Source organism: Heloderma suspectum, chromosome 6, assembly GCF_057233095.1.
Source record: "Heloderma suspectum isolate Gila_16-S chromosome 6, 16-S_ref, whole genome shotgun sequence".
NCBI classification, from domain to species: Eukaryota; Metazoa; Chordata; class Lepidosauria; order Squamata; family Helodermatidae; genus Heloderma; species Heloderma suspectum.
This window is the reverse complement of record NC_139463.1, coordinates 112473325-112500466: the sequence shown is the minus strand read 5'-3', so window position 1 is coordinate 112500466 and position 27142 is coordinate 112473325. Positions and strand designations below refer to the sequence as shown.

Here is a 27142-nt window from a genome sequence, read left to right as displayed (position 1 = left end):
TCCACCACTGCCTAGCATGAGAGAAACCCATGGAGAGGTGTGCCCACAACAGGGTGAGGACCTGCTCCAAGGTTTCAAATGCCGAAAAGGCCATGTAGGATCATGTCTCTGCTCTCACCAATGTCGTTGCTCCTTTGTTGGCAAATGAGAAGAGGGTCTAGCATGTGGGGGGGAGGGTTATAACCCCACAAACACCACCCACATCAGCACTGAAATAGGATGTTTCATATACCATGTGCTAGCTTGTCCCTTCTCACTTCTGGGGTCACCCAAATGCTGCCCTTGTCCCACACCCAATGTGGTGAGGGGCCAACCTGGCCTTTAATTTGATGTTAACATTTTTTTTTGGGGGGGGACTGGCCCAGTATAGAATTTGTGCCCACCTGGCCATCTCTGCAAATGCCATCACTACAAATGGAAACTTGGCAAACTTTTTTCTTCTTCTTTTGTGTTAGGTTTTCTTTTGTTGTTGTTTTAAATTTCTTAAGGCTTTATTTCTCTGCTGGCTTTTTTCTTTGGTGCATTATAAGTCTATGTGACCCTTGGTACTCCACAGCACAGAAGATATGCTTTCTGATGAGCTGTGATATACATGTTTTCCTCTGACATATAACTCTGTGTAGGCGATTATCTGCGCTATAATTATCTACTTTTACTTTTTTCTCCAAGTCTCTCTATGGAGTTCCATTGGCCACAAGCAAAACTAGAAAACAAGACATAAGGATACTATTAATATGTTCTGTGCCAGTGAGAGGTGTCCCAAGAGAAAGAGAGACAGACAGACAGACAGACAGACAGAGCGGGATTCTTCAGGCTGATCACTGATACTGTACTGATACTGTACACTCTTGGCTGTTAAAGTCAGGCTGTACTTTTTAGGGTCACTCAGATGACAATATAACCATGGATAAATTGAAATATTTTCTTACACAATGATGGTAATTGTAGTTTTGGCATTAGTGTTGCTGCCTCAGGTAGTGTGCAAGATTACTATTGTTAAATGTAACATCAGTGACCCTCTTCCCATTCTTCACAAGTATTTTCAGTCAGGAGACCTCATCATTGCTGGCATTAGTTATCAGATCTACATGCTTTCAGATCTGCTAACCTTTGAGAAACGTCCCTCTTCTGAACTGCTCGACCACCGTGTGTAAGGAACTTGTTTTTGTTGTTACTGCTGTTGCTGTTTTTTAATGAAATTGTGCATCTGTCTATACATGCTGATTCTAGGTATTGTATTTATTCTTCTTCTCTCTCTCTCTCTTCCTTTGCTGAGAAGCAATCTACCGTTGCTCCATGCCACATTTATTTATTACAATGACTATTACTACTAGTAGTTGGTGTGATCACTGAAGTAGGGATCCCATATCCCAAACCTCTTCTTACAAGAAGTATCTATTATTTTATAAGAAGTTGCTGATTCTGTCACAAGCCTGGAAAATAACACCTCTCTGCATTGCATTTAACATGAATTATGGCAAATGAAGACTCTAAGTTTTTCTTTAGGGTGTTTGAAAGAACTCTTGAAGTGATATTAAGGGTTATACTTCCTGATGCTATTTATGGATGGATGATGGATGGATGGATGGATGGATTGTGGGCGGGGAGTGGGAGGGATCCCTAAAATCATTTTGTTGTTGTTCAGTCATTAAGTCGTGTCCAACTCTTTGTGACCCCATGGCCCAGAGCACGCCAGGCCTTCCTGTCCTCCACTCTCTCCCGGAGTGTGCTCAAATTCATATTAATTGCATTGGTGATGCTATCTAGCTATCTCATCCTCTGCCGTCCCCTTCTCCTTTTGCCTTCAATCTTTCCCAGCATCAGGGTCTTTTCCAGGTGGCTAAAATATTTATTTTCTCTTCACATTAGGCCAAAATATTTCAGCTTCAGTATCTGTCCTTCCAATGAGCAGTCAGGGTTGATTTCCTTTAGGATTGACTGATTTGAACTCCTTGCAGTCCAGGGGACTCATAAGAGTCTTCTCCAGCACCACACTTCCAAGGTATCAATTCTTCGGCGCTCAGCCTTGCTTATAGTCCAGCTCTCACAGCCATACGTTGCTACTGGGAAAACCATCGCTTTGATTATATGATTCACTTTCACATGAAGGACTAACTTCATGAAGTGCCACATTGCCTGTCCTTCCTCCTATATCTGCAAATTCTGTTCACATGTTTGAGAAGGTAATTGTTTCCCATTCTGTACAGTACACATAGACTTTCACGTAATCTTGAATACTGCAGAATTTGGTTTCCTGGTCATTTAGAATCCTACACATGAATGCACCATACTGATGCGCCTCCTTTTGAAAATCCATACCAACTGTCTATTATTTTAATTTTATAATAATAAAACTGTCTATTATTTTAATTTTATAATAATTTTCTGATTATTTCATGAGTTTGCATGACATTAAACACAAATGATGGCACATGTAGCCCTCCCAAATTTTGCGTCAGGGCATTTGTTTAGTTGAATTTTTATAAGAATTTACAAAAATTCACAAAGGTCTTCATATTCAGGAGAAAAAGAACTTGAGATTCATTTTTTTTTTAATGGATATGGGAGAAAGTGAAACTGAGAGATTCACCCTTCCCTAAATATGAATGATGGTAGGGATGTATGAAAGTCACTTACCTTTTCGATGGGGTGATTCGCGGTGTGGGTGGAGGCGCTCCACACCTCCCCCTGAAATCCTAAACCATCCGGCTCCACTCCGTGGCAGCTCCGCAGAGCCGCCAGCCAGGGCTGTCTGTAGCCGGAGTTCCAGCCGCACACAGGCTGCTATGGATGCAAATGGCAGCCACAGTAGCGGCTGCCATTTGCGTCCTACGAACCTGCAGTGATAGGCTACATAACTATTTACATAGCTTATCACGGTAAGCCAAAAAAACCAAACAAACAGTGTACACAAATGGCTGCGGCCGCCACCATTTGCGTTAGCTATTTTGAGCCCTTTTAGCCTACATAAATATTTATGTAGGCTATTATGGCAAAAAAAAGGGAACGCAAATAGCATAGTGGGCGCCATTTGCATTCCTTTCCCCCACCCCTCCATTTTAGCCTATGTAAATATTTACGTAGGCTATTAACGGCAAAAAAAAAGGAACGCAAATAGTGCCCACTATGCTATTTGCATTCCCTTTTTTCACCGTAATAGCCTACATAAATCATAGGCTAACATGGCTCAAAATAGGGAATGCAAATGGTAGCCACCAGCATTTGCGTATGCTGTTGTTGTTTTTTTTGGCTTGCCGTGATAGGCTATGTAAATACTTACGTAGCCTATCACGGCCTCTGCAGGGACACAAAAGGCTTCCCTGCATTAGCCGTGATAAGCTACGTAAGTATTTACATAGCCTATCACGGCTATGATCAGGAAGCGAATGGCGGCTGCAGGGCAGCCACCATTTGCAAGTCAGCACGGATGGCAGCAGGTAAGTGTTCCATTTCGTGCGCCTTTCGTGGGTTGGGGGGGCAGGGGCTTCATTCCGCCACGGAGATCTGTGGTGGAATTCTCTGACATCCCTATGGCAGATATAGATTTTCTAAGTTTTGCTTCTGGGTATTTGCAACAATGCCTGAAGTTTTTTATATACCTCATGGGAGGTAAATTGCTGTATTTTTTTTGGGGGGGAGGGTGTTAACAAATACTGTTATTGGATTAGAACAACATTCCATAACCTGGTGCCATTCAAACGTTTTGAGCTACAACTCCCATAATCTGTTGCCAGCGTGGTCAGTGGCTGGGGTTGATGTTAGCTGTAGTCCAACTAGGGGTGGACAAAAGTCACTTACCTGTCCTCGAAGCTTGTTCACGGTGGGGGGGAGGCACTTCGCTGCTCCCCCCTGTGAAGTTCAGGCCAGGGGGGGAGGCTTCCCGCCTCGCCCGGCCGAAATTCAGGCCGGGGGGGAGGCTTCCCGCCTCGCCCGGCTGAAATTCAGGCCGGGGAGGAGGTGCTTCGCCTCGCCCGGCCGCGAACTCCAAAGTTTTTTAAAAAATAAAACGCCCCCGTGATAGGCTACGTGACGATTAACGTAGCCTATCACGGCTAGATCTGCAAAGTCAGCCGTGATAGGCTACGTTAATCGTCACGTAGCCTATCATGGGTGACTTAAAAAAAAAAAAAAGCGTGTACGCAAATGGCGGCCCCCATAGGGAGCCGCCATTCACGTTCCTTCTTTGGTCGCTGTAGTCTACTTAAATATTTACGTAGACTACAGCGACCAAATAAGGAACGCGAATGGCGGCTCCCTATGGGGGCCGACATTATCCGTATGCGCTTTTTTTTTTTTTAAAGTCACCCGTGATAGGCTACGTGACGATTTACGTAGCCTATCACGGCTGACTTTGCAGATCTAGCCGTGATAGGCTACGTTAATCGTCACGTAGCCTATCACGGGGGCGTTTTTTTTTTCTTTGATTGGAATGGCGGGGGCAGCAGCCGGTCAAAAGACTGGCTGCCGCTCCCACCCCAGACGAACACCCGCAGGACCGCCGGCCGGACCCACCGCCGGGAGGGACATTCGGCAAAGGTAAGTCCCATCCCGGGGGGGGGGTGTGCGGAGAATTTCTCCCCGAAACTTGTTCGGGGGGCCGAACACGTTGGCGCTCGGCCCTCCGAAGTTTCGGGGAGAAATTCTCCGCGATCCCTAAGTCCAACACAGCTGGAGGGCACCAAGTTTGGTAAGTCTGAATTAGAACAACCACTGTATTTGAATCTCTGAATAAGTAATGGAAATTTCATTATCTTTAATGATGGTTCTATTCCAGAGGATGAGGCTGGGAAGTTGTATAGCACATGCACAAAGTGCTATTAAGAATTGTTCTTCCTGATATTTTAGTTTTATTTTGGTGTGTGTGTGTGTGTGTGTGTGTGTGGGTGAGGGGGGAGTTTCCTGTAACCATTTAGCCTTCTTCAAATTCACTTTCACATACAGGACTAATTTCATTGAGCGGCAGAGGTACCACACCTCCTGTCCTGCACCCTATATGTGCAAATTCAGAGCAATTATTTGAGAACACAAGTCCGTGCATATTCTGCACCACACACATAGGCATTCATGCAATTATGAATCCTGGAGAACTGGGTTTCCAGACCCTCTGGAATACTACCTGAATGTAACATACTTCAACGCCTCCTTTTGAAAATCTGCACTGACTGTGGGGATGTTAGCTGAGGGGCCAGTGGAGCACAAATACTGGGGACATTGTTCCGCTCCTGACTATGTGATTTGCTCAAATTCAAACGCAAGTTTATGATGAAGGTTTTTATTTCCATGACTAGATGTTGAGATTTTTTAAATTATTCATAGGAGGGCTGTGCATCACTTTGGTGCCAAATCCAAATACTAAGGTGAATTGGGAGACTTTGGGGGTGCATCGGTGAGATCTGAAGCAAATCAGAACAGCAACAAGGTGCTCTGAAGTGACGTGAGTCACTGCCAAAGTGCCTCAGTCTGCCTAGGAGATTCAGAGCTCTAGTTGCCAAATTAGGGCTGAACATAACCCAGCAGTCTCCAATTAGTGACAGTGGTGGAGGATGGGGGTGGGGGGGTGAGGTGGGGATACTGGATATATTGTGGGGGGAAGCCTGTGTTTATTCATTGCAAGAGAGAGAGCTGTTAAGTTGGTTGGCTAGATCTGTGGTGTGCATGTGCGTGCTGTGCTGCAGCTTCTTCTTCTTCTTTCCCACCCAGCCCGTCTCAATTCAACTATTCCCTTGCTTTCTTTTCAAGATTATTTGTTTAAAAACCAAAAACATTTACTTTAGCAGTTTGGTTCCCCCTTTCCGCAGCTTGTTCTCCCCCCCGCCACCCTTCTGAATTATTCAACCATGCTATTAGCTTTCTTAGTTGTTCTTTCTAGATTCTTTATTAAAAACAAAACAAAACAGCAAGACGTATTTTTAAAGTACTTTCCCTGCCTTGTTATTTGGCTCCCATACCCTCCCCCCCAGCCGCCATTCTCAAGTCAGCTCTTTCTTCATAGTTTTCAAGCTAGATCCTTAAAAAAGAAAAGAAGTACTTCCCTTTCCTTGTTCTTGGCTCTCCCCACCCCCACCATTCTCAGTTCTTGTATTCGTTTCCCTCCCATTTTTGAAGTCTATATCTTTTCCCTAAAAACAAATAATAATAATAAACCATTTCCTTTGCTTGCAGGTAGTTCTGTATTTGCTTTGCTTTTGCTCTTGTGTGTCTCTGTGTGTGTGCTTGTGTTGTGGTCAAGCAAAGCACTACACATGTCCATATTTCAAAATATAGTGGGCTATGTACTGCACACATAATATCTATTATTTAAATGATACTACAAAGTATTGCCCCTTCATGGATCACTGCCTTGTTGTGACAAGGGGGCTAGCGTAACTCAGTGAAGCCATAAGCTATGCCGTGCAGGGCCACCCAAGATGGACAGGTCATGGCAGAGAGTTCTGACAAAATGTGGTCCACTGCAGAAGGAAATGGCAACCCATTCCAGTATTCTTGCCAAGAAAACCCCATGGAACGTATCACAAGGCTAAAAGAGATGACGCCGGAAGATGAGCCCCTCAGGTCAGAAGGTGCCCAATGTACTACTGGGGAAGAGCAGAGGGTATTTCCAAGAAGCGCCACAAAGAGTGAAGCGGCTGGGCCAAAGCCGAAAGGACACTCAGCTGTGGATGTGTCTGGTGATGAAAAGAAAATCCGATGCTGTAAAGAACAATATTGTTTAGGAACCTGGAATGTCAGATCAATGAATCAAGGTCAGCTGGAGGTGGTCAAACATGAGATGGCAAGATTGAACATCGACATCTTGGGAATCAGCGAACTAAAATGGACAGGCATGGGCAAATTTAATTCAGGTGACCATCGTATCTACTACTGTGGGCAAGAATCCCTTAGAAGAAATGGAGTAGCACTCATAGTCAACAAAAGGGTGGGAAAAGCAGTACTGGGGTACAATCTCAAAAACGACAGAATGATCTCAGTATGAATCCAAGGCAAACCATTCAACATCACAGTAATTCAGGTCTATGCCCCAACCACTGATGCTGAAGAAGCTGAGGTTGATCGGTTCTATGAAGACCTACAACATCTTCTAGAACTAAAACCAAAAAAAGATGTCTCTTCATCATAGGGGATTGGAATGCTAAAGTAGGAAGTCAAGAAATCACCGGGATAACAGGCAGGCATGGCCTTAGTGTACAAAATGAAGCAGGACAAAAGCTAATAGAGTTTTGCTAAGAGAACATGCTGATCATAGCAAACACTCTTTTCCAACAGCACAAGAGGTGACTCTACACATGGACATCACCAGATGGTCAATATCAAAATCAGATTGATTATGTCCTTTGCAGTCAAAGATGGAGAAGCTCTATACAGTCAGTCAAAACAAGACCTGGAACTGACTGTGGCTCAGATCATGAGCTGCTTCTTGCAAAATTTCAGCTTAAATTGAAGAACGTAGGGAAAACCACTAAACCATTCAGGTATGACCTAAATCATATCCCTCATGAATATACAGTGGAGGTGAGGAATAGATTTCAGGGATTAGACCTGATAGACAGAGTGCCTGAGGAACTATGGACGGAGGTCCGTAACATTGTTCAGGAGGCAGCAACTCAATCCATCCCAAAGAAAAAGAAATGCAAGAAAGCCAAGTGGCTGTCTGATGAGGGTTTACAAGTAGCTGAGGAAAGAAGGGAAACAAAAAGCAAGGGAGAAAGGGGAAGATATATCCAACTGAATGCAGAGTTCCAGAGAATAGCAAGGAGAGACAAAAAGGCCTTCTTAAATGAACAATGCAACGAAATCGAGGAAAACAACAGAATGGAAAGACTAGAGATCTCTTCAAGAAAACTGGAGATCTCAAGGGAACGTTTTGTGCAAAGACTGGCATGATAAAGGACAAAGAAGGCAGGGACCTAACAGAAGCAGATGAGATTAAGAAGAGGTGGCAAGAATACACAGAAGAACTATACAGGAAAGATCTTAATGTCCCTGAGAGCCATGATAGTGCGGTCACTGAACTTGAGCCGGACATCCTCGAGAGTGAAGTCAAGTGGGCCTTAGGAAGCATTAGTAACAACAAAGCTAGCGGAGATGACAGCATTCCAGCTGAGCTATTTAAAATCCTAAAAATGATGCTGTTAAAGTGCTGCATTCAATATGCCAACAAATCTGGAACACTCAACAGTGGCCACAAGACTGGAAAAGGTCAGTTTACATTCCAATTCCAAAGAAGGGCAATGCCAAAGAGTGTTCAAACTACCGCACAATTGCGCTCATTTCACATGCCAGCAAGGTGATGCTCAAAATCATACAAGCTAGGCTTCAGCAGTATGCAAATCGAGAACTACTGCAAGTACAAGCTGGGTTTCGAAGAGGCAGAGGAACTAGAGATCAAATCGCCAACATTCGTTGATCATGGAGAAAGCAAGAGAATTCCAGAAAAACATCTATTTCTGCTTCATTGACTACACTAAAGCCTTTGATTATGTGGATCACAACAAACTGTGGCAAATTCTTAAAGTGATGGGAGTACCAGACCTCCTTACCTGTCTCCTGAGAAACCTTTATGAGGGTCAAGAAGCAACAGTAAGAACCAGACATGGAACAACCGATTGGTTCAAAATTGGGAAAGGAGTACGACAAGGCTACATATTGTCACCCTGCTTATTTAACTTATATGCAGAGTACATCATGAGAAATGCTGGGTTGGTTGAATCAGAGGTCGGAATTAAGATTGCCAGGAGAATTATCAACAACCTCAGATACGCAGACGATACCACCCTAATGGCAGAAAGCAAAGAGGATCTCAAGAGCCTCTTGTTGAGGGTGAAAGAGGAGAGTGCAAAAGCTGGTTTGAAACTCAACATTAAAAAAACGAAGATCATGGCATCTGGCCCTATCACTTCCTGGCATATAGAAGGGGAAGAAATGGAAGCAGTGACAGATTTTACTTTCTTGGGCTCCAAGATCACGGCAGACGGTGACTGTAGCCATGAAATTAAAAGACGCTTGCTCCTTGGGAGGAAAGCTATGGCAAACCTAGACAGCATAGTAAGAAGCAGAGACATCACCTTGCCAACAAAGGTCCATCTAATCAAAGCTATGGTTTTCCCAGTAGTAATGTATGGCTGTGAGAGCTGGACTATAAGGAAGGCTGAGTGCTGGAGAATGGATGCTTTCGAGTCCCCTGGACTGCAAGGAGGTCAAATCAGTCCATCCTAAAGGAAATCAACCCTGAGTGTTCATTGGAAGGACCGATACTGAAGCTGAAGCTCAAATATTTTGGCCACCTAATGCAAAGAGAAAACTCTCTGGAAAAGACCCTGATGCTGGGAAAGATTGAAGGCAAAAGGAGAAGGGGATGGCAGAGGATGAGATGGCTAGATAGCATCACCGATGCAATGAATATGAGCTTGAGCACACTCCGGGAGAGAGCGCAGGACAGGAAGGCCTGGTGTTCTATGGTCCATGGGGTCACGAAGAGTCAGACATGACTGAACGACTGAACAACAACAACACAAAGTATTGGCAAAACAAGCCCAGAATGAGGCATCTTTGGTATCTTGGCAGGGGCAGAGGCTGGCGAGGTGCTGCTCAGACTAGCAGCACAGCTAGACAAGCTGGCTCTCCCCCAGTCTGGATGGTGCGTCCTTGTGTAGTAGGACAGCAGGGTTGCTGTGTTGCTTCCTGCCTCTGTCAGTCCAGCAGACAACTGCCATTGCTCTTTGTTCAAGTCAATGTGCCCACTTGGCAGGATTGCTGTGTTGCTTCCTGCCTACCAGCCATTGTTTTCCCAGGCAATTCCTGCCTAGCAGCCAGTGTTTTCCCAGGCAATTCAGCCAACGATAGCCTGAGGTCATCAACTATGATTCTGGATAGGAAAGTAGTACTAGGGAAAGGGAGTAATTTTGCACTTCAAAGAAACCTACAGTAGAGATTAGGGATAGTGACCTCCTCCTAATCACTGCTTCAATGCCTAACTTCTCTGATTATACCTTCCAATGTTTGGTTTGAATGTCTGAGAACAGCACATTTTAGCTGGGCCTACAAAAAACTACTCTGACAAAGACAAACTCTGAAATTTTGCAGGTGGGATCCCCTCCATAGGGACTGAGATGTTTCCAAATTGCATGCACTTCTGTGGGAAGATAATGAACATGTGGGTGAGAGAGGGAAACTTTGCTTTGAGAGTTCTTGTTGTGGTTGCAAAACTCAAATTTCACCTGCATATAGCACAAAAGCTACTTGGCTAAACTGTCTGATATTTGGCATGTGGGATACCATCCATAAGGGCTACCAGATTCCCAAACTTCATATATTTATCATGAAAACTGAAAAAAAAAGTTATGGCCATTTCTGTTTTCCAGTGCAAGTCAACGGGAAAATGACAAATCTGAATAATTCAGATATCTGAATCTCACTTTGGATCTGAATCCAAAGCAAAGCAGATTGGGTCTGAATCGGTCTGACAAGAAGCGGCTGCTTTGGAGGATCCTAAACAGCATCCAAAGGGAAGCAAGGAGTCTGTGCACATCCCTAATTCATTGTGCATGCGTATGCGTGTGTGTGTGTGTGAGTGAGAGAGAGAGAGAGAGAGAGAGAGCATGAGCATTATTTGATTTGATTTCATGAACTTTGTTTAGTAGAAATGTAGAACATGATATATCATATGACAGTTAAGTAGAAGTTCAAAAGTTTACTAAAAGTTGGAATTCTCTGCAGATTCCAAATTCTCAATACAGATTAAATATAATAAGAATATTATAAATCATAGCACAAACTTGCATACATACATTTTCTTAGGGGCTTGCATTCCCTTTGTTTTGCTTTTGATATATACATTGATTAATCCAAGTAGAGTTATTTTCAGGTCCATTAGAATCTAGTATGGAATAACATAGCTCAGTGCAATAATGCCCAATGAAAAGAGGCATGTTTTCCATGCAGAAGTTCCCAGGTTGAATCGCCAGATTTTCTGGTAGGGGGATAGGAAAGAATCCTGCCTGAAACCCTGGAGAGCTGCTGTCTGCCAGTGTTGACAATACTGGGCTAGTTGGACCAATGGTCTGAGTCAGTATAAGCCAGCTTCCTATGTTCCAAATACATTCAATGCATGCTAAAATCTTTGCTCAAGTAACTTTTACCTAATTTGCACCCCCCATTAAATATGAAAAAGTTAACTTTGCTGTTCATGTCATGGACATAATTGCAATATATTGCCATATATTCTCCGTTTACATAGGAGAAAAAGCAAAAGAAAGACAGAAAGAAAAAGCTGCTGCTTCCTGCAGCTGCTCCTTCTCTGAGTGATAGATGGAATAAAGATGGTATTTCCCTTGTGATGATTCCCCACCCCCTAGAAGGCAGGGCACACATCTTCTCACTGGGCCTTGTTCCTCTGGCTGCCAGGACAACAACCACTATAATGCAGTGGATATCTGGGGCAGACATATAGGAATGCAATTTATGACTCTCATTAAAGGTTCATGACTCAAAACTACCAGCACTCAATGGCCTGTGCATTTGCTGTAAAGGAGATCAATGAAAATCCCCAGCTCTTGCCCAATGTCACCCTGGGCTTCCATATCTATAATAGCTATTTCATTGGAAGCTGGACGTATCATGCTGTATTGGAACTTCTCTCTACTAAGGACAGGTTCATCCCTAACTACAAGTGTGATGGCCACAACAATGCAGTGGCTGTCATTGGAGGACCCAATGCTAAGATCTCCCTCGACATGGCAACCATCCTGTGCAACTACAAGATTCCACAGGTAAGACATGAACATGTCTTACCTGTGAGCAAAGGACAGAGCAAGGGAGTTTAGTAAGCCATTTGTGCTTCCTTTTACTTTTAAATTTGGGAACAGAATGTGGTATGATAGAAACTAAGAGGGATGTTGACCTCCTTCTTTGCACATTTCTTTATCAATTTCTACTAACAGTTTTGCCCAATATTTTGTGGATAAAATTTCTGTTATGCCTTCCTTTTACCTTCTTCTTCCTCTGGTTGTAATATTCCTCCTACATCTTGTATTTTACCATATCCACCTGCTTTCTTTCCCCCCTAATGTTCTGCAGTTTCTGTGTTTACAATTTTTTTTCTTTCTTCAGTTAAAGCCAACATATCTTCTTAATCCAGTTCCCTCTCCTTGTTGGAAACCATTGCTCTCTGTTCTTCCCTCTCTCACCCACATGTTCATTATCTTCTCCCTTCTGCTCTTGGCCTTCTTGCTTTAAACATTTTATTGTTTCTTCAATTCTCACTCTCTTAAAAAAAAAATCTTACTTGGATCCCCACCTGTTTGCCAACTCTCTAATGAAATTCTGTATGCTAACTCACAAGGCCTCTTTCCTTCCATCCTCCTTGAACTTTTATCCTCTGATGGAATCTTTATAGACCAATAACCTGATGGACAGAACTGGGAAAGATCTGCAGATCCCCCTTGTTACATTTGTACACACTAGTTTGGTGCATTCTTTGGGATTTGTTGGTACTGTCTTTTCTTGGTCTCACTCCCAGGTATTTCTAACTGGATGTCAGTTCATTATGCTGCTGAATGTTCTTGATCACATGTGCACATATGTACATGTGTCCCCAATCATGAACCTGGAAATAAAGACATATTTTGCAAGGGTATGGTGTTCACAAAGTGAACCATGCACTGTACTTAAAGAGGATATAACACAACCTTATCTTACCATAAGTGTTTACAGTAAGAAAGTTAGATTATTCTATCAACCCCCTAGACCAGCATATAATCCCTCATATGAGAGATAGGGAAAGATGGAGGCAGGGACAATTTGCATTGCCATAAAGTGACCCTTTGACTTCTTGGCAATGCAAATTACAGACATGGTGATCCCAGTCTGGATTGGGACTACAACAGGAGGTAAAGGCCTAACACGCTTCCCTATGCCCCACATTATGGTCCTGAACGGGATTGGGTCCCCAGTGATTTTATTATTATTATTATTATTATTATTATTATTATTATTATTATAAAAGATGTATCTGCTAGCTATTTCTTTAAAGTAATGTTTACTTCACCCTGAGGTGGTGAAATACTGTGGTGATACAATGGTCAATTCTACTTGACACAGCAAGTGCTGAATACCCATTTGAATTCTCCCCCATATAGATATAAATACACACACACACAATTTATTTATGTATTTATTGCATTTATATCCCACTTTTTTCTCCCTCCAAGTAATCCAGAGTGGCATACATAAATAATCCTCCTCCTCTCCATTTTATCCTCACAACAACAACAACCCTGTGAGGTAGGTTGGGCTGAGAGTCTGTGACTGGCCCAAAGTCACCCAGTGAGCTCCATGGCCACGTGAAGGGACTAGAACCGGCGTCTCCCGCATCCCAGTCCAACGCTCGAATGGCTATACCACACAGGCTCTCAGTGTGAAAGATATATGGAAAGCTATACAAAGCTAACACATTAGGGGGAAAGTTGTAGTTGTACTTGTTCTATGTTTTCAAAGGTACTTTAGAATAGGAGAGCAATGATGAATGTGGTACCCTATTCCCCATGGCATGGAGTGGACCAATCTATACTACCATTTATACAGTTCATGATCCCACTGAGCTGCCTGGGTAGAAAGGACACCTGCTTTTTCTCTTTTAAATTGTATCCCATTTAAATTCTATTCAGTGATGCTAAGAAAAACAACAACGACAAAATACACTATATGACAAACACTGACTGAAAAACTAGATTGGATTGTTTGGGGACAAGCATTATTTTATTAATTTAAAACATTTGTATCCCACCCTATAGCATTAGGCTCTCAGGGTGGCATACAGCTAAAATCAGTTTAAACAGTGTAGAACAATAAATACTTTAAATAGCTAAAAACATCGTAAATCATTAAGCTAGCTAATACCAATTTAAAATCTAAAACCATAAAACAGTTAAAACAGTGTACACACTCAGGGAATCCAATTAGCCCTCAGTGGCTCTCGTAAAAAGCCATGTTTTAACTTGGTGCCAAAATGACACCAGTGTCTGTGCTAATCGGGCCTCCAAGAGGAGAGCATTCCACAACTGGGGTGCCACAGCAGAGAAGGCCCTCTCCCATGTCCCACCGTAGTGTATGTCTCGTACTGGTGGGATGCAGAGGAGGGCTCTTCCAACAGATCACAGTCCTTGGGCAGGCATATAGAGGGAGGCGCTCATCAAATATTGAAGTCCCAAGGTGCTTAGGGCTTTAAATGTCATTGCTAGCACCTTGAATTCCAACTGGAAACATATTGGCAGCCAGTGCAATTCCTTTAAGACTGGTGTTATGTGACCTTTAGGTGATGTTCCAGTCAACAGTCTAGCTGCTGCATTTTGCACTAGCTGCAACTTCTGAGTCATCTTCAAGGGCAGCCCCACATAAAGTGCATTGCAGTAGTCTAATTGGGAAGTTACCAGTGTGTGCACTACTGTGGCTAGGTTATCCCTGTCCAGGAAAGGTCATAGCTGGTGGATCAGCCAAAGCTGGCCCTATGTACTCTGGGCCATGGAGTCCACCTCGGGCTCCAGTGACAGGAATGGATCCAGGAGTATGCCCAAGCTACACACCTGCTCCTTCCGGGGGAGTGAAACCCCATCCAAGACAAGTTGCTTACCCAGTTCCCACACTTGGTAAGCACCAATCCACAGAGCTTCCATCTTGTCAGGATTCAGCTTCAGTTTGTGGGCCCTCAATCAGCCCATTACAGCCTCCAGGCACTGGTCCAGCACCTTCATCACTGCAGCTGACTCTGATGACAAGGAGAAATAGAGCTGAGCATCATCAGTGTACTGGTGACACCCCACCCCAAAACCCAATGGCTTCTTATAGATGTTGAACAGCAAGCAGGATAGAATAGAACCCTGTGACACCCCACAGCTTAATAGCCATGGGGTAGAATGGGAATCCCCCAATACCATTCTCTGGAATTGGCCCCACAGGTAGGAGTGGAACCACTGTAGCACAGAACCCCCAATTCCCATCCCAAAGAGCCAATCCAGTAAGATACTGAGATCAATGGTATCAAAAGCCGCTAAGAGATCCAGGAGGATCAACAGGATAGCACTCCCCCTGTCTTTCTCTAGGGTAGGTCATCAGTCAGAACAACCGAGGCCGCTTCAGTGCCATACCCTGGCCTAAAACCAGACTGAAATGGGTCCAGATAATCAGCTTCCTCCAAGAATATTTGAAGCTGCCCAGCCATCACGTGCTCAAGCACCTTGCCCCAAAAAGGGATATTAGTGACGAGGTGATAGCGCCCACACACCTCTGGGTCCACAGAGGACCTCTTCAGGAGAGGGTTCACTATAACCTTTTTCAAGGCAGCAGGAATCACCCCCTGACAGAATGAAGCATTTACCACTCCCTGGACCCATCCAGCCAATCCACCCCTGCTAGATCAGATTAGCTAAGATTAGGGATGTCAGAGAATTCCGCCGCGGATCTCAGTGAGGCCGAATGCCAGTGCATTCGGCCCCCTGAAATCTGTGGCTGAACGGCCTGCCATCCCCCCCCCCCCGGATCCCCCCCAGGACGAGACTTACCTGGGGTGGATGTTCTGGCCGGTGGCGGCGCCGGTTGGTCTTCCGACCAGCTGCCACCGCCACCATTTGCAGTCTGGAAGGTTGTTTTTTGTTTTTACAGAGACATGATAGGCTACGTAAAGATTTACGTATCTTTACGTAAAGATTTACGTATCTGGGTTAAAAAAAAACACACATACACAAATGGTGGCGGCTACGGTCTCCATGAAGTCCTGAGAAGGTCCATGAAGTTCCATGTCATGGTTTCCATGAAGTCCTGAGAAGGTCCTGTCAGGATAGCCTCAGCATGGATGTTGAAGTCCCTCAGAACCACTATCCTAGGGTTCTCCAGCACCACCTCCGAAACCACCTCAGCCAGGAAGACAGCTGGACAGTGGGGTGGGTGACACACCAGCAGCAGACCTGTTCTGTCTCTTTGGCCCAACACAAGGTACAACCCCTCAAAATTGGTGCTAGGATGGATGGGTTTCCTTGTGAAGGAGATTGAATCCTTACGGATGACAGCTACTCCCCCCCCCCCCGGATCCCACACCCCAACTCTACACTCCAAAAGAGTGACCCAAAGGGCTGCGCACCCTTCAGTGGTGACCCAGCCAGTGGTGGCCCACACCCTCAGCCAGCCAGCTTATATATCTCCTTCCAAGAAGGGGACAGGTGGAGGTTGTCAGCAACAGCTGGTTCAATACTTGGGGTCCTGGTCCTGCAGGGAATTTATTTATTTAGGGTGTTTTTTACCCCACTCTTCAGCCGAAAAAGGCTCTCAGAGTGGCTTACAAAGATGAATATTAAGACAGTCCCTGCCCTCGGGCTTACAATCTAATGGTGGTCTACCAGGCAGAAGTCCACAGGAAGGGAGCAGCATTGATGATGTTTGTTATGGCAGCAGCAGCAGCAGGTAGGCAGGCAGGCAGCAGGTACTCCCTCTTCCTTGTGCTACTCCTTCCTTTGATGGTGGCTTCTCCTCCTTCTCCTGCAGGTACAAGCATGACACTTCAGCAACTGTACTACACACACACACATACTTATTGTTATTGTTATTATTTGGGAAATTTCTCTTTCCTTCTCTTTGATTTCTTTAGGTTACTTATGGATCTGACCCAGGAATGAATAACGAAACCCAGGGATAATTTTTCCACTCCATGTACCCAAATGAAGTTCTTCAGTATAGAGGGATTCTCCAGTTACTGCTGTATTTCAAGTGGACATGGATTGGGATGATTTCTGTGAATTATGATGATGGAGATAGATTTGTTCAGAACATGGTTCCAATGTGTGCCCAGAGAGGTATCTGCTTTGACTTCATTGAAAAATTCCCCCAAAAGACATATAATGTTGAAATCACTGAAATGTGGGATGAGGGGCATGAATTGCACAACGTTGTCATGGGAAGCAGTGCCAATGCAGTAGTGATCCTGGGTGAGAGTATGCTAAGTTTGAGGTTGTTGCTTTGCCTACCAGAATTTGAAGATACATTAAACAAGGCAAAGGTCTGGATTATGACAGCCCAGATGGATTTCACATCAATTGCCATTCAGAGAAGCTGGCCCTTGGACTTCCTCCATGGTTCTATATCCCTTGCAGTTCACTCAAAGGAGCCATCAGGATTCCAAGAATTTGTTCAGAGGAGAAGCCCTACCTCAAAAACAGAAGATGGTTTTCTCAGGGATTTTTGGGAAGATGCATTTCAGTGTTTGTTCCCCAGCGACATAGTAGATGAGAATGATGGGCAAATGTGCACTGGGGAAGAGAAGCTGGAGACTCTCCCTGTGTCTGTTTTTGAACTGAGTATGACTAGCCAAAGCTACAGCATCTACAATGCAGTCTATGCTGTGGCACAAGCTTTGCATGCCATGCATTCATCCCAGCTGAAACACAGAATTATGGTGGATAGTGGGAGATGGGAACTTCTGAATTCGCAGCCATGGCAGGTAATGTCTTGAGCACAAAAAGGCAGGAAAGCACAAAAAAGCCTGCTTATGGGCTGTTGCCTAGTCCTAATTAATACACAACTATCCCAAACAAGGTCACGGTGGCTTAGTGGTTAAGACGCTGAACTGCAGACCGGAAGGTCGGCAGGACAGCAGTTCGAGACCCGAGTGCTGCGTGAGGGAGTGAGCTCTCATCTTCAGTCCCAGCTCCTGCCAACCTAGCAGTTCGAAAGCAAGAAATTGCAAGTAGATAAATAGGTACCGCTTCAGCAGGAAAGGTAACAGTGTTCCATGCACCTTGGTGTTCAGTCATGCCAGCCACATGACCACGGAAGCGTCTTTGGACAGCGCTGGCTCTTCGTCTTAGAAATGGAGATGAGCACCACACCCTGGAGTTGGACACAACTGGTTGGGGACACCTTTACCTTTTTATCCCAAACAAGGCTTCTTAACTGTACTCCTCAAGGTCTGTATGTTGTTTGCATTATTCTGTAAATAATCCTGTTATACATTTATAGCATAACGTTCATATAAAATGTTTAAAAATATTGGTGCTTACCTACTACACTTTGTACTACTAGAGGTAAAGCAAACAAGAGCCAGTGTGGTGTAGTGTTTATAGTGTTAGAGTATAGGTGACCCAGGTTCAACCCACCCACCCCTCTTCAGCTATGAAGCCTACTGGTTGATCTTGGGCCTGTTACTAACTCTCAGGGCTTCTTCACACAGAGCTTTTATCCTGCTATTGAGATGCTTCTGTCACAGAAGTTTGCAGGCTCTTTAGATGACGCCGCTACCCTTCAGGGTGTCTCCCTCCATTTTCCCCAGCCTATCCTTTGTTTTTCCCAAACACGCAAAAAAATGTGGTATTTTTTTCAGCCCATGGAACAGGACCACTATGACCTGCCTGTGAAATCCTCCAGTAGTGGAAGAAACTGGCTGTGCACGTTTGTTTTCGGTTGTTGCGGGCATGGTCAGGATGACAAACACATTGAGAATGGGCTGCAGCCCTGCGGGAAGGTTTGACAGGCATGAGGGCTTGTGCTCTATCCCTTCCTTGCAAGGAGGGGAGGGTGCACGGTTTGAGGGCAACTCCTGCCTCTGCTCAAGTCTTGCTGAGGAAGGAAAGATCTGCACCTGACCCTCCCCCTGCCTGCAATTTCCCTCTTTACTTCAAGGTGACCCTTCTGCCAAACTGCCCAAATCCTGGCTGCAGTGCAGCATGCTGCCCGCTCAGCAACAGGGCACCAAAGAAGTGCATTGCTCTCAAACCATGTGTCTGCCATGTAAATGCTTGAGGACATTTCTTGATTGGAAGGAGAAGAGGGTGAAATGTAGGGATGTCAGAGAATTCTGCCACGGATCACGGTGAGGCCGAATGCCAGTGCAAACTCTGTGGGGGAATGGCCTGCCACCTCCCCACACCCCCCGCGGATCCCCCCCAGGACGATACTCACCTGGGGCGGATCTTCCGGATGGCGGCAGCTCCAGCAGCAGCTTCAGCAGCAGCAGCGGCTGGTCTTCCGACTGGCTGCCGCCACCACCGCCATTTGCAGTCTGTCCCCCCCCCCATTCATGATAGGCTACATAAAGACTTACATAGCCTATCATGCCTGGGTTAAAAAAAAAAAAAGCGTACGCAAATGGCGGCGGCTACAGCTGCCGCCATTTGTGTTCCTTATTTTTGGCCATCTTAGTCTACGTAAATATTTATGTAGACTAAGACGGTGAAAATAAGGGGGAACGCAAATAGTGTAGCGGACGCTATTTGCATTCCCCCTTATTTTGGCCGTCTTAGTCTATGTAAATATTTACATAGACTAAGACGGTGAAAATAAAGGGAAATGCAAATAGCATCCGCTAGGCTATTTGCGTTCCCCTTCCTTGTCTTCATCTTAGTCTACGTAAATTTTTATGTAGACTAAGATGGTGAAAATAAGGGGGAATGCAAATAGCATCCACTACGCTATTTGCGTTCCCCCTTATTTTCGCCGTCTTAGTCTACATAAATATTTATGTAGAGTAAGACGGTGAAAATAAAGGGGAACGCAAATAGCATCCACTACGCTATTTGCATTTCCTTTTCTTGTCTTTGTCTTAGTCTACATAAATATTTACGTAGACTAAGATGGCCAAAAATATGGAACACAAATGGTGGTGGCCGTAGCCGCCATTTGCATACTTGTTGTTGTTGGTTTTTTTTAACCCAGACATGATAGGCTACGTAAGTCTTTACGTAGCCTATCACGGCTGAATTCAGGGACACAAGCAGCGGCGGCTATGGCCACTGCCATTTGCTTCCCTGCTAGCCAGCGGCCGGATGTCCAGCTGCTGGTGGAGCCGGCCGGTGGCTCCACGGAATCCCCGCGGAGTGAAGCCAGCCAGCCAGGATTCCAAGGGGAGGCATGGAGCACCTCCCCCCCTGGCGAGGATTCCGAGGGGAGGGACGGAGTGCCTCCCCCCCCCAGTGGAACCCGGCGGAGCCAGGTAAGCAGGTTTTCATACACCCCTAGTAAAATGCCTCCCTACAACGAGGGGAGACAGATCTGATCCCCCACCCCACCAAGCTCAGAATCAACATCCTCTGTTGATTCAGAGCATCCCATTAAGTTCAATGGGGCTTACTCCCAAGTAAGTGTGCTGAGGGCTGAAGACTTGCAGTGTGTCAGTCCCCATCCACCATTAACGTGCAAGGGGAGGGAAAGATGCAAATGATGGCTACACCCTGACTGGCAGTGGGAAGGAAAGTAATGAAAAATAATGCGAAGGGGACAGCCATCTAAAGAGAATGACCCAGTCCTACAGTGGTGCCGGATGGGGAAAGAACTGGCACTGATGTGGAATTCTCAGCCCATGTGATGGAGCCCTCAGTATAACCTACCTTGTGGAAATGTGGTGGTGGTAAAATGGTGTGTGTGGGGAGGAGGCAAGGAGCAGCACCCTAAAGTCCATTGAGGAATGGCAGAATAGAAAGAAAGAATAAAATAAAATGTTGAAGCTATATTTTTCAAGTCCAATTTATTATCACCCTGTTCTAGATCTACATCTGTTTCTAAAAAAACCCTCTATCTTTCTCCAATTTAGCTCCACCACTTTCTGAGAAGTGTCTCATTTAACAATAGTGCTGGGGAAAAGGTTTTGTTTGACCAAAATGGGCAATTAGTTGCTGGATTTGATGTTATCAACTGGGTCATGTTCCCAAATCAGTCCTTTCTCAGAGTTAAAGTCGGAAGGGTAGACCCAAATACTCTCGACGAAAAAATGTTCACCATTCAGGAGGATGCCATTGTCTGGCCCAACAGATTTAATCAGGTAGATTTTGCGGTGTATATATTAAAAAAAGAATGCAATATTCATCCCTATATTCTTCTTTTTGGAATGCTTAAATAATGTCCTTTTCCTTTTATGCACAGGCATGGCCCCTTTCTTTGTGTAATGACCATTGTCGTTCAGGTTTCAGTAGGACAAAGAAAGAAGGGGTGCCATTTTGCTGCTATGATTGCCTTCCATGTTCAGAAGGGAAGATTTCAATACAAGACGGTAAGATATGCCATCAATCAAGGTTTATTTTCTTTTTGTTTATTTTCTTTTTGTTTTAATATCTTCTGTGATCTACAATGTCTACATCATCTCAACAGTCATTCTGCCTGTATTTTAAAAGTTGTTCTTTTTTTCCACTGACTAAAACTAAAACTAACTAAAAGGATAGTTTTAAATCACCACTGTAGGTTTGATCTTACATGTAGCAGTTCACTTAACAGAAATTATTATAGCACATCCGGAGCCAGACATGATGAAGTTAGGGATAATTCTTGGTTTTTGATCTATTTGGAGGAAATAAAGAAAAAAATCAGGAATCCCACTGTGTTTTCCTTGAAGACACAAGACTAATGATCTGAATTGTCCCTGAGCCATGCCTGAGTACCAAATCTAGGTGAAGGAGGGGAGGGAGCTGTGCTACCCATTATTATTCTATTTTTTGCATATTTGCAAGAGAGTAAAATGTATCATAAAGAGAAGGCCACACAGAGGATGCAAACTAACAGGAACAACTTTAATGAATAAAGTTTACTGAGAACAGGTCATCCAGCCTCCTGTTGTAGGCATGGCTGAACAGGATACTGAAAACACAGTGCCTGAGAGCAGACTCAAGCTCTTCCTGGTATGGTGAGCCAGGAGGTCCATTAAACTATACCCCTCCCCCCACACCCACAGGAGGTCACATAGCCCAGAAAATACCAAGGATGAGCTGTGTCATTGGCCATTGTGCATTGTGCCAGGATACCAAACATGGAAAGCTCCCAAGACCTAGAGGTTCATCACAAATGGCTGTTTATTTTGTAATTTACTGGAGCTTCTGTTTCCACATTGTAAGTGAGATAAAGATCAGCTCTTTTCACAGGCACATTCTGTGTGGCAGAGAGTGAGCGACAAGTCATTTGGTCTCCAGAGAGATTCAAGTATCATTCTCTCTCTCTCTCTCTGAAAAGCAGTGTGTGGGGGTGGGGGTGGCTTCATTGCTGTCAGCCATTACATGGGAAATCACCCTCTTCTTCTTCCTCCCTTGGCCAGCTCTGTGCTTGCTTTGAGCCTCTCCTAGCCTGGCTGAGAAAACTCTCCTCTCCCAGCCCAGGTCAACAGGCAGATACACTGGAGGAGGGGAGGAGGGAGAGAGAGAGCAATTGTGATTTTCCTGCTCTTCTCAATGACTTCTTCAACCCAGGCTGTGATTATAGCAGAACCACACATTTATACACAGCCATTAAAGTGGATCAACATTTAAATAGTGTATTATCTCGGGGTGGGGTGGGGGCTTAGTGGGATAAAGATCAAATACAGCTGGATGTGCCCTGGAGGTTTATGGCATCATGTAAATGTCCAGCAACATTCTGTGAGTGACCAGTCATGAGCCCTCAATAAACACCTCATGTAAAGACAGCCCTTGTGTCATGGAGATGATTACTCTGTTGTACCAGATGAGTCATCCTTTGTGCACTGATAATTCATGTTGTTTGGATACATATTGCCTGAATTCCCCCCCCCTTCCTTAATGGCCATCCCCTCCACACATGCAGTTGAGAACACAAGCAAGAACTGGGTTTCTGGATGATGCAGTATGGAGTGGTGGTTCTGGGAATGATTCCAACAGCAGCATCAACCTCCGCAAATGGCAGGGGGAAGTGGCTGGACATCAGCATGAGAAATATTCTTTGAGATAATATTGGAGATGTCTGCTGCAGAGTGTAGGCATACACATTCCCCACAACCTCCCACTGCAGCTTATGCAGATATAACATCTGAGATGTCTGCTGGTTGGAGGCAAACAGCCCCAACAAGAGCTCATGGTCAGTAGATATAGAGAATGGCTGATAGTAGACGTAATGATGGAAGTTTTGAACATGACCTACAACAGCCAGGACCTTTAATCAATTTTAGCATAGCTCCATTCCATTGGAGCCATCATTCTGGTGTAGAAATCAATGGGAACCCCATAAGAGGCCCAACATTGGTCTCTTGGGACAGCTCCAATCCCATATGGAGATGCATCACAAGTGAGAATCAAAGGCCCCTGAAAATTATAGTGGGCCAAGTCTCAGTCAGATGATATGAAGCATTGTATGGCATGGAATGCCCATGCTAATCTGTCCACTGCCACTTAACATACTTGTCAAAAAAGGTGGTGCAATGGTTCTGCCAATGCAGTCATATGCCTCAGGAAAGTGTAATACAAGTTCAAAAGTCCCCCAAAGTGTTCCTATTGAGTACAAAGCACAGGGGCATCATGAATTGCTTTAATTTGTACTGGGGTGGACCACATGCCCTGTACATTAATAGCATAACAAAGGAATCCAATATGGGGGAGACCAAACACACAGTTCGTATGCTTACCATGGAGACTAGCTTCATTAAAATGGGTCTGTACTGCCCACACACATATTGCAAGCTCGACAATGGGACTTGAAGCAATGACGATGTTATCCAAATATAGTATGACATCAGGTTTTTCCTTAAGAATCCTGTCCATTAAATTCTTAAAAAAAAAAAAAAAAATCTCCACAGGCCACACAAAGTCCAAACTGGTGGAGCTTTACTCTGAATGCTCCACAATAAGTGGAGATCTGGGTATCAGGACTGGCACCATTCACTCACAGACAATAGCTGATAGGTGAAGGTCAGGTCCAACATGGCAAAGACCTACTCCTTCTGGCACTTATGCAAGAAGATGGCTCACCACTGGAATTAGAAATGGGTGCCCATGTATTGCTTTGTTTATATTGCACCACAAATGCAGATGTCACAATTTGATTTCAACAGAGTAAAGACTGGCAACTCACATGCTGATTGCATCACTGACTCCAGGATGCATTGTTCTAGAACAAGGGCAAGTTGAGTGTCAATCTTTCCTCAGAGTTCATATGGGACACAGCAGAGTTTCATCCATATTGGAACTCCAGCAGGATCCGGGAGCAAGGAAATGGAATGACTCTTGTATTCTCCAAGACCGTTGTCGAAGACAGAGTTGAACTCAGTTAGTATGGTATTAAATATTGATCCACCAACCTGATGGATATCTGTGAGCCCAATACCCAGTTGCTCAGATCTGTCCAGGTTTAGGAAGCTAGTACAACATCCTTGGAGACTACGACAGCAACCAATAGCCATAAGGTCCCATGGAACATTTGGTAACACTTGACAAATGCTAGCACTTGATTTTCTTGATAGTTGATAATTGTGGAGGGGAAAGGAACCATTTCTGGGCCCTCACATGGAAAGATCTGTCTGTCTCTAATGAGATGATAAAGCATCTTGGACTAGAATTGACTTCCATGAAGCATGGAGTGCTCTTGATGATTACTGTGACTGAAATTTTCCTCACATTGGCAGGATATTGCAAGCCTGGCTGAATGTGGTTCATCATCTCATCCATTGTGATAAATGGGAGAGAGGCATGCTCACCTAGGCTTGGCACACTCACTTGATATTCCTGACTATAAGAATATTGGCTCTGTACCTCTCTGAAATGGCTGGTATGTCATTAATGGGATCTGCCAAAGGTCTTATACTGTACAAGGTAAAGTTGTCTGGATCTCAGAGTTCCTGCAGCACCTACTGTGTTCAGGGAACATTTCCACTGAGCCCTAAGGATATCTGATAGTCACAGATCAATATAGTTAACCACCTGGATTTCTGAGCAAGGTATAGGTGCACAATGATGCTGCTTCAATAGCCAGAGGTTCCTCTAAAACTTCTTGGAATTTTAGTTGTCGTTTTGCAAACAGGTGCTTTTGCAGGACCTCATAACATACACTGCAAACCAGGTGATAGTGCAGCATCTCCTCCAAATTTTGAAAATTGCAGTGCTGTACCAGAAATCTAAGATCTGAAATAAAGAATGAAATATTTTCTGTTGGGCCTGGTTATGCCTATAGAAGGAATTATGTTGCACTATTTCAATGTTTTTGAGATAAATGTCAATGTAAGGCAGTTGAAATAACCTTTTAAGGTGTATCAGCAAGTAGGGATGGACAAATCTATCAGTTTCACTTTCACATGCATCCCTTTTTCATTTCTTTTTTTTAACTCCTTTCCATCCTGAATAGGAAGAATGGTATGAATGTCAGTAAATTCTGATAGAAAAATGAACAGAAACAAACAACATCTGTACTACTGGCCAAATTCAACAGATGCTGTTCCCAGCATGGAGAGGACCATGTTGTACCTGCCTGCCATGTAGCTCTTAAAGAGGATGAGACTGTTAGAAAGAAGACATGGCAACCCTAATTCAGCACTAATACTACTGAATACACAAGGATAATGAACAGCTTCTGCTACAGCTTTCCTATAAGGGTAGTGATAGCAAAATTGCCCCATCCTGCATTTGAGGAAGGAAGGAATGAAAAACTTATGCATTGTAGGGTGAGATAGCCTCCAAGAAACAGAGCATGGTAGCAACTGCTTCAAGAAAGCTGCAGCAATATCCTCAAAGAGACAGATCATGGTAGCAATTGCTTTAGTAAAGCAGCAGCAAAACTTTAAGGAAAGGGAAGGAATATGGTTAACAGAAAGAGCCTCTGACTGTAGATGTCTCCCTTGTTATTAAAGTTCTAAGTACTTTAACAGCCTGAATTTTCACCCCAGACCCAGGCATTTGTCCCCTTCCTGAGCTTCTGAATAAATCACCTCCTATTTCGATATAGGGTGCTTATATGGAAGGCTCCTAGAGGTACCAGTGATAATGCATTGTTCAGTTATTCTGCCTTTTCTTTCTTAATATATTTTCTGGTTATGAGTAAAGACAGAAAATGCAGTGGGAAAAGACAAGAGGGTTACAATTTGCAGGAACTTGACTCACCATAAAATCCCATGAATGATGCAGGGTGATAATGCAATAAACACATGTTCTGAAAACACTCATAGAAGCTCTGTTCCAGGATTTTGTAATTTTGAGGACTAGTTGCAGCAATGCAATAAACATTTGGCTGCCAGACTTTGTTCTTTTCTTTTTTCAGATGCCGATTATTGTTTTCCCTGTCCATATGATCAATACCCAAACCATGACCAAGATTTATGCATTCCCAAAGACATAAGTTTCCTGTCTTACGAAGAACCTTTAGGGATCACTTTGGCCAGCTTTGCTTTATCCTTTTCTTTCATCACAGCATTAGTGCTTGGGATCTTCACTAAGCATCAGAACACTCCCATAGTCAAAGCCAACAACCAGAACCTCACCTACACTCTACTGATCTTCATTCTGCTCTCCTTCCTTTGTGCTTTGCTGTTCATTGGCCGACCTGAGAAAGTGACCTGTCTCCTTCGACAAACTGCTTTTGGTCTCATCTTCTCAGTGGCTGTTGCTTGCATATTGACTAAAACCATCGTAGTCATTCTAGCTTTCATGGCCACCAAACCAGGGTCCAGGATGAGGAAATGGATGGGGGAAAGACTGGCCATCTCCATTGTCCTTTCCTGCTTCCTGATTCAAGCTACTATTTGTATTATGTGGCTGGTAACCTCTCCTCCAGTTCCAGATTTTGACATGCATTCACTGAAAGAAGAAATTATACTGGAATGTAATGAAGGATCAGCTACTTGGTTTTACTGTGTCTTGGGCTTTATGGGATTTCTTGCCTTTATCAGTTTCACTGTGGCTTTCCTGGCCAGGAATTTACCTGACAGTTTTAATGAAGCCAAATTTATCACTTTCAGCATGTTGGTCTTTTGCAGTGTTTGGCTTTCCTTTGTTCCAACTTACCTCAGCACCAAGGGGAAATACATGGTTGCTGTGGAGATCTTCTCCATCTTAGGTTCCAGTGCTGGATTACTGTGTTGCATCTTTTCCCCAAAATGTTTTATCATTATATTGAGGCCTGAGTTGAACAAAAGAGAGCAGCTAATAAGAAGAAAGTTTTAAAGAATCCCCAGGATTATTTCCCTAATAGGTATATTTTTTCCATGAGCAGTTACATTGATTTCAAACAGATTTGGTCTCTTCTATTATTACATGGATACAGACCTTTCTGCTGTGGTAATTATCCCCTCATTAGAATGCAAATGTAGTAAAAACAATTACTTTAAACCATAAGTGAACTTATGTCATCATATCATATTTAAATTCAGTGATCCTTAGCCATGCTAACAAAAATAAATTGAGAAAATGTATTC

General features: G+C 44.1%; 1 pseudogene across 1 annotated transcript; it reads left to right on the top strand.

Annotated features, from left to right (window-relative positions):
- The first annotated feature begins 29 nt into the window (after positions 1-29).
- On the top strand, positions 30-27142 carry LOC146342558 (vomeronasal type-2 receptor 26-like; annotated as a pseudogene). The gene is made up of 7 exons (XR_014784068.1): positions 30-53; positions 975-1150; positions 11588-11765; positions 16631-17479; positions 20564-20791; positions 20893-21019; positions 25990-27142. The product of XR_014784068.1 is annotated as a vomeronasal type-2 receptor 26-like (transcript).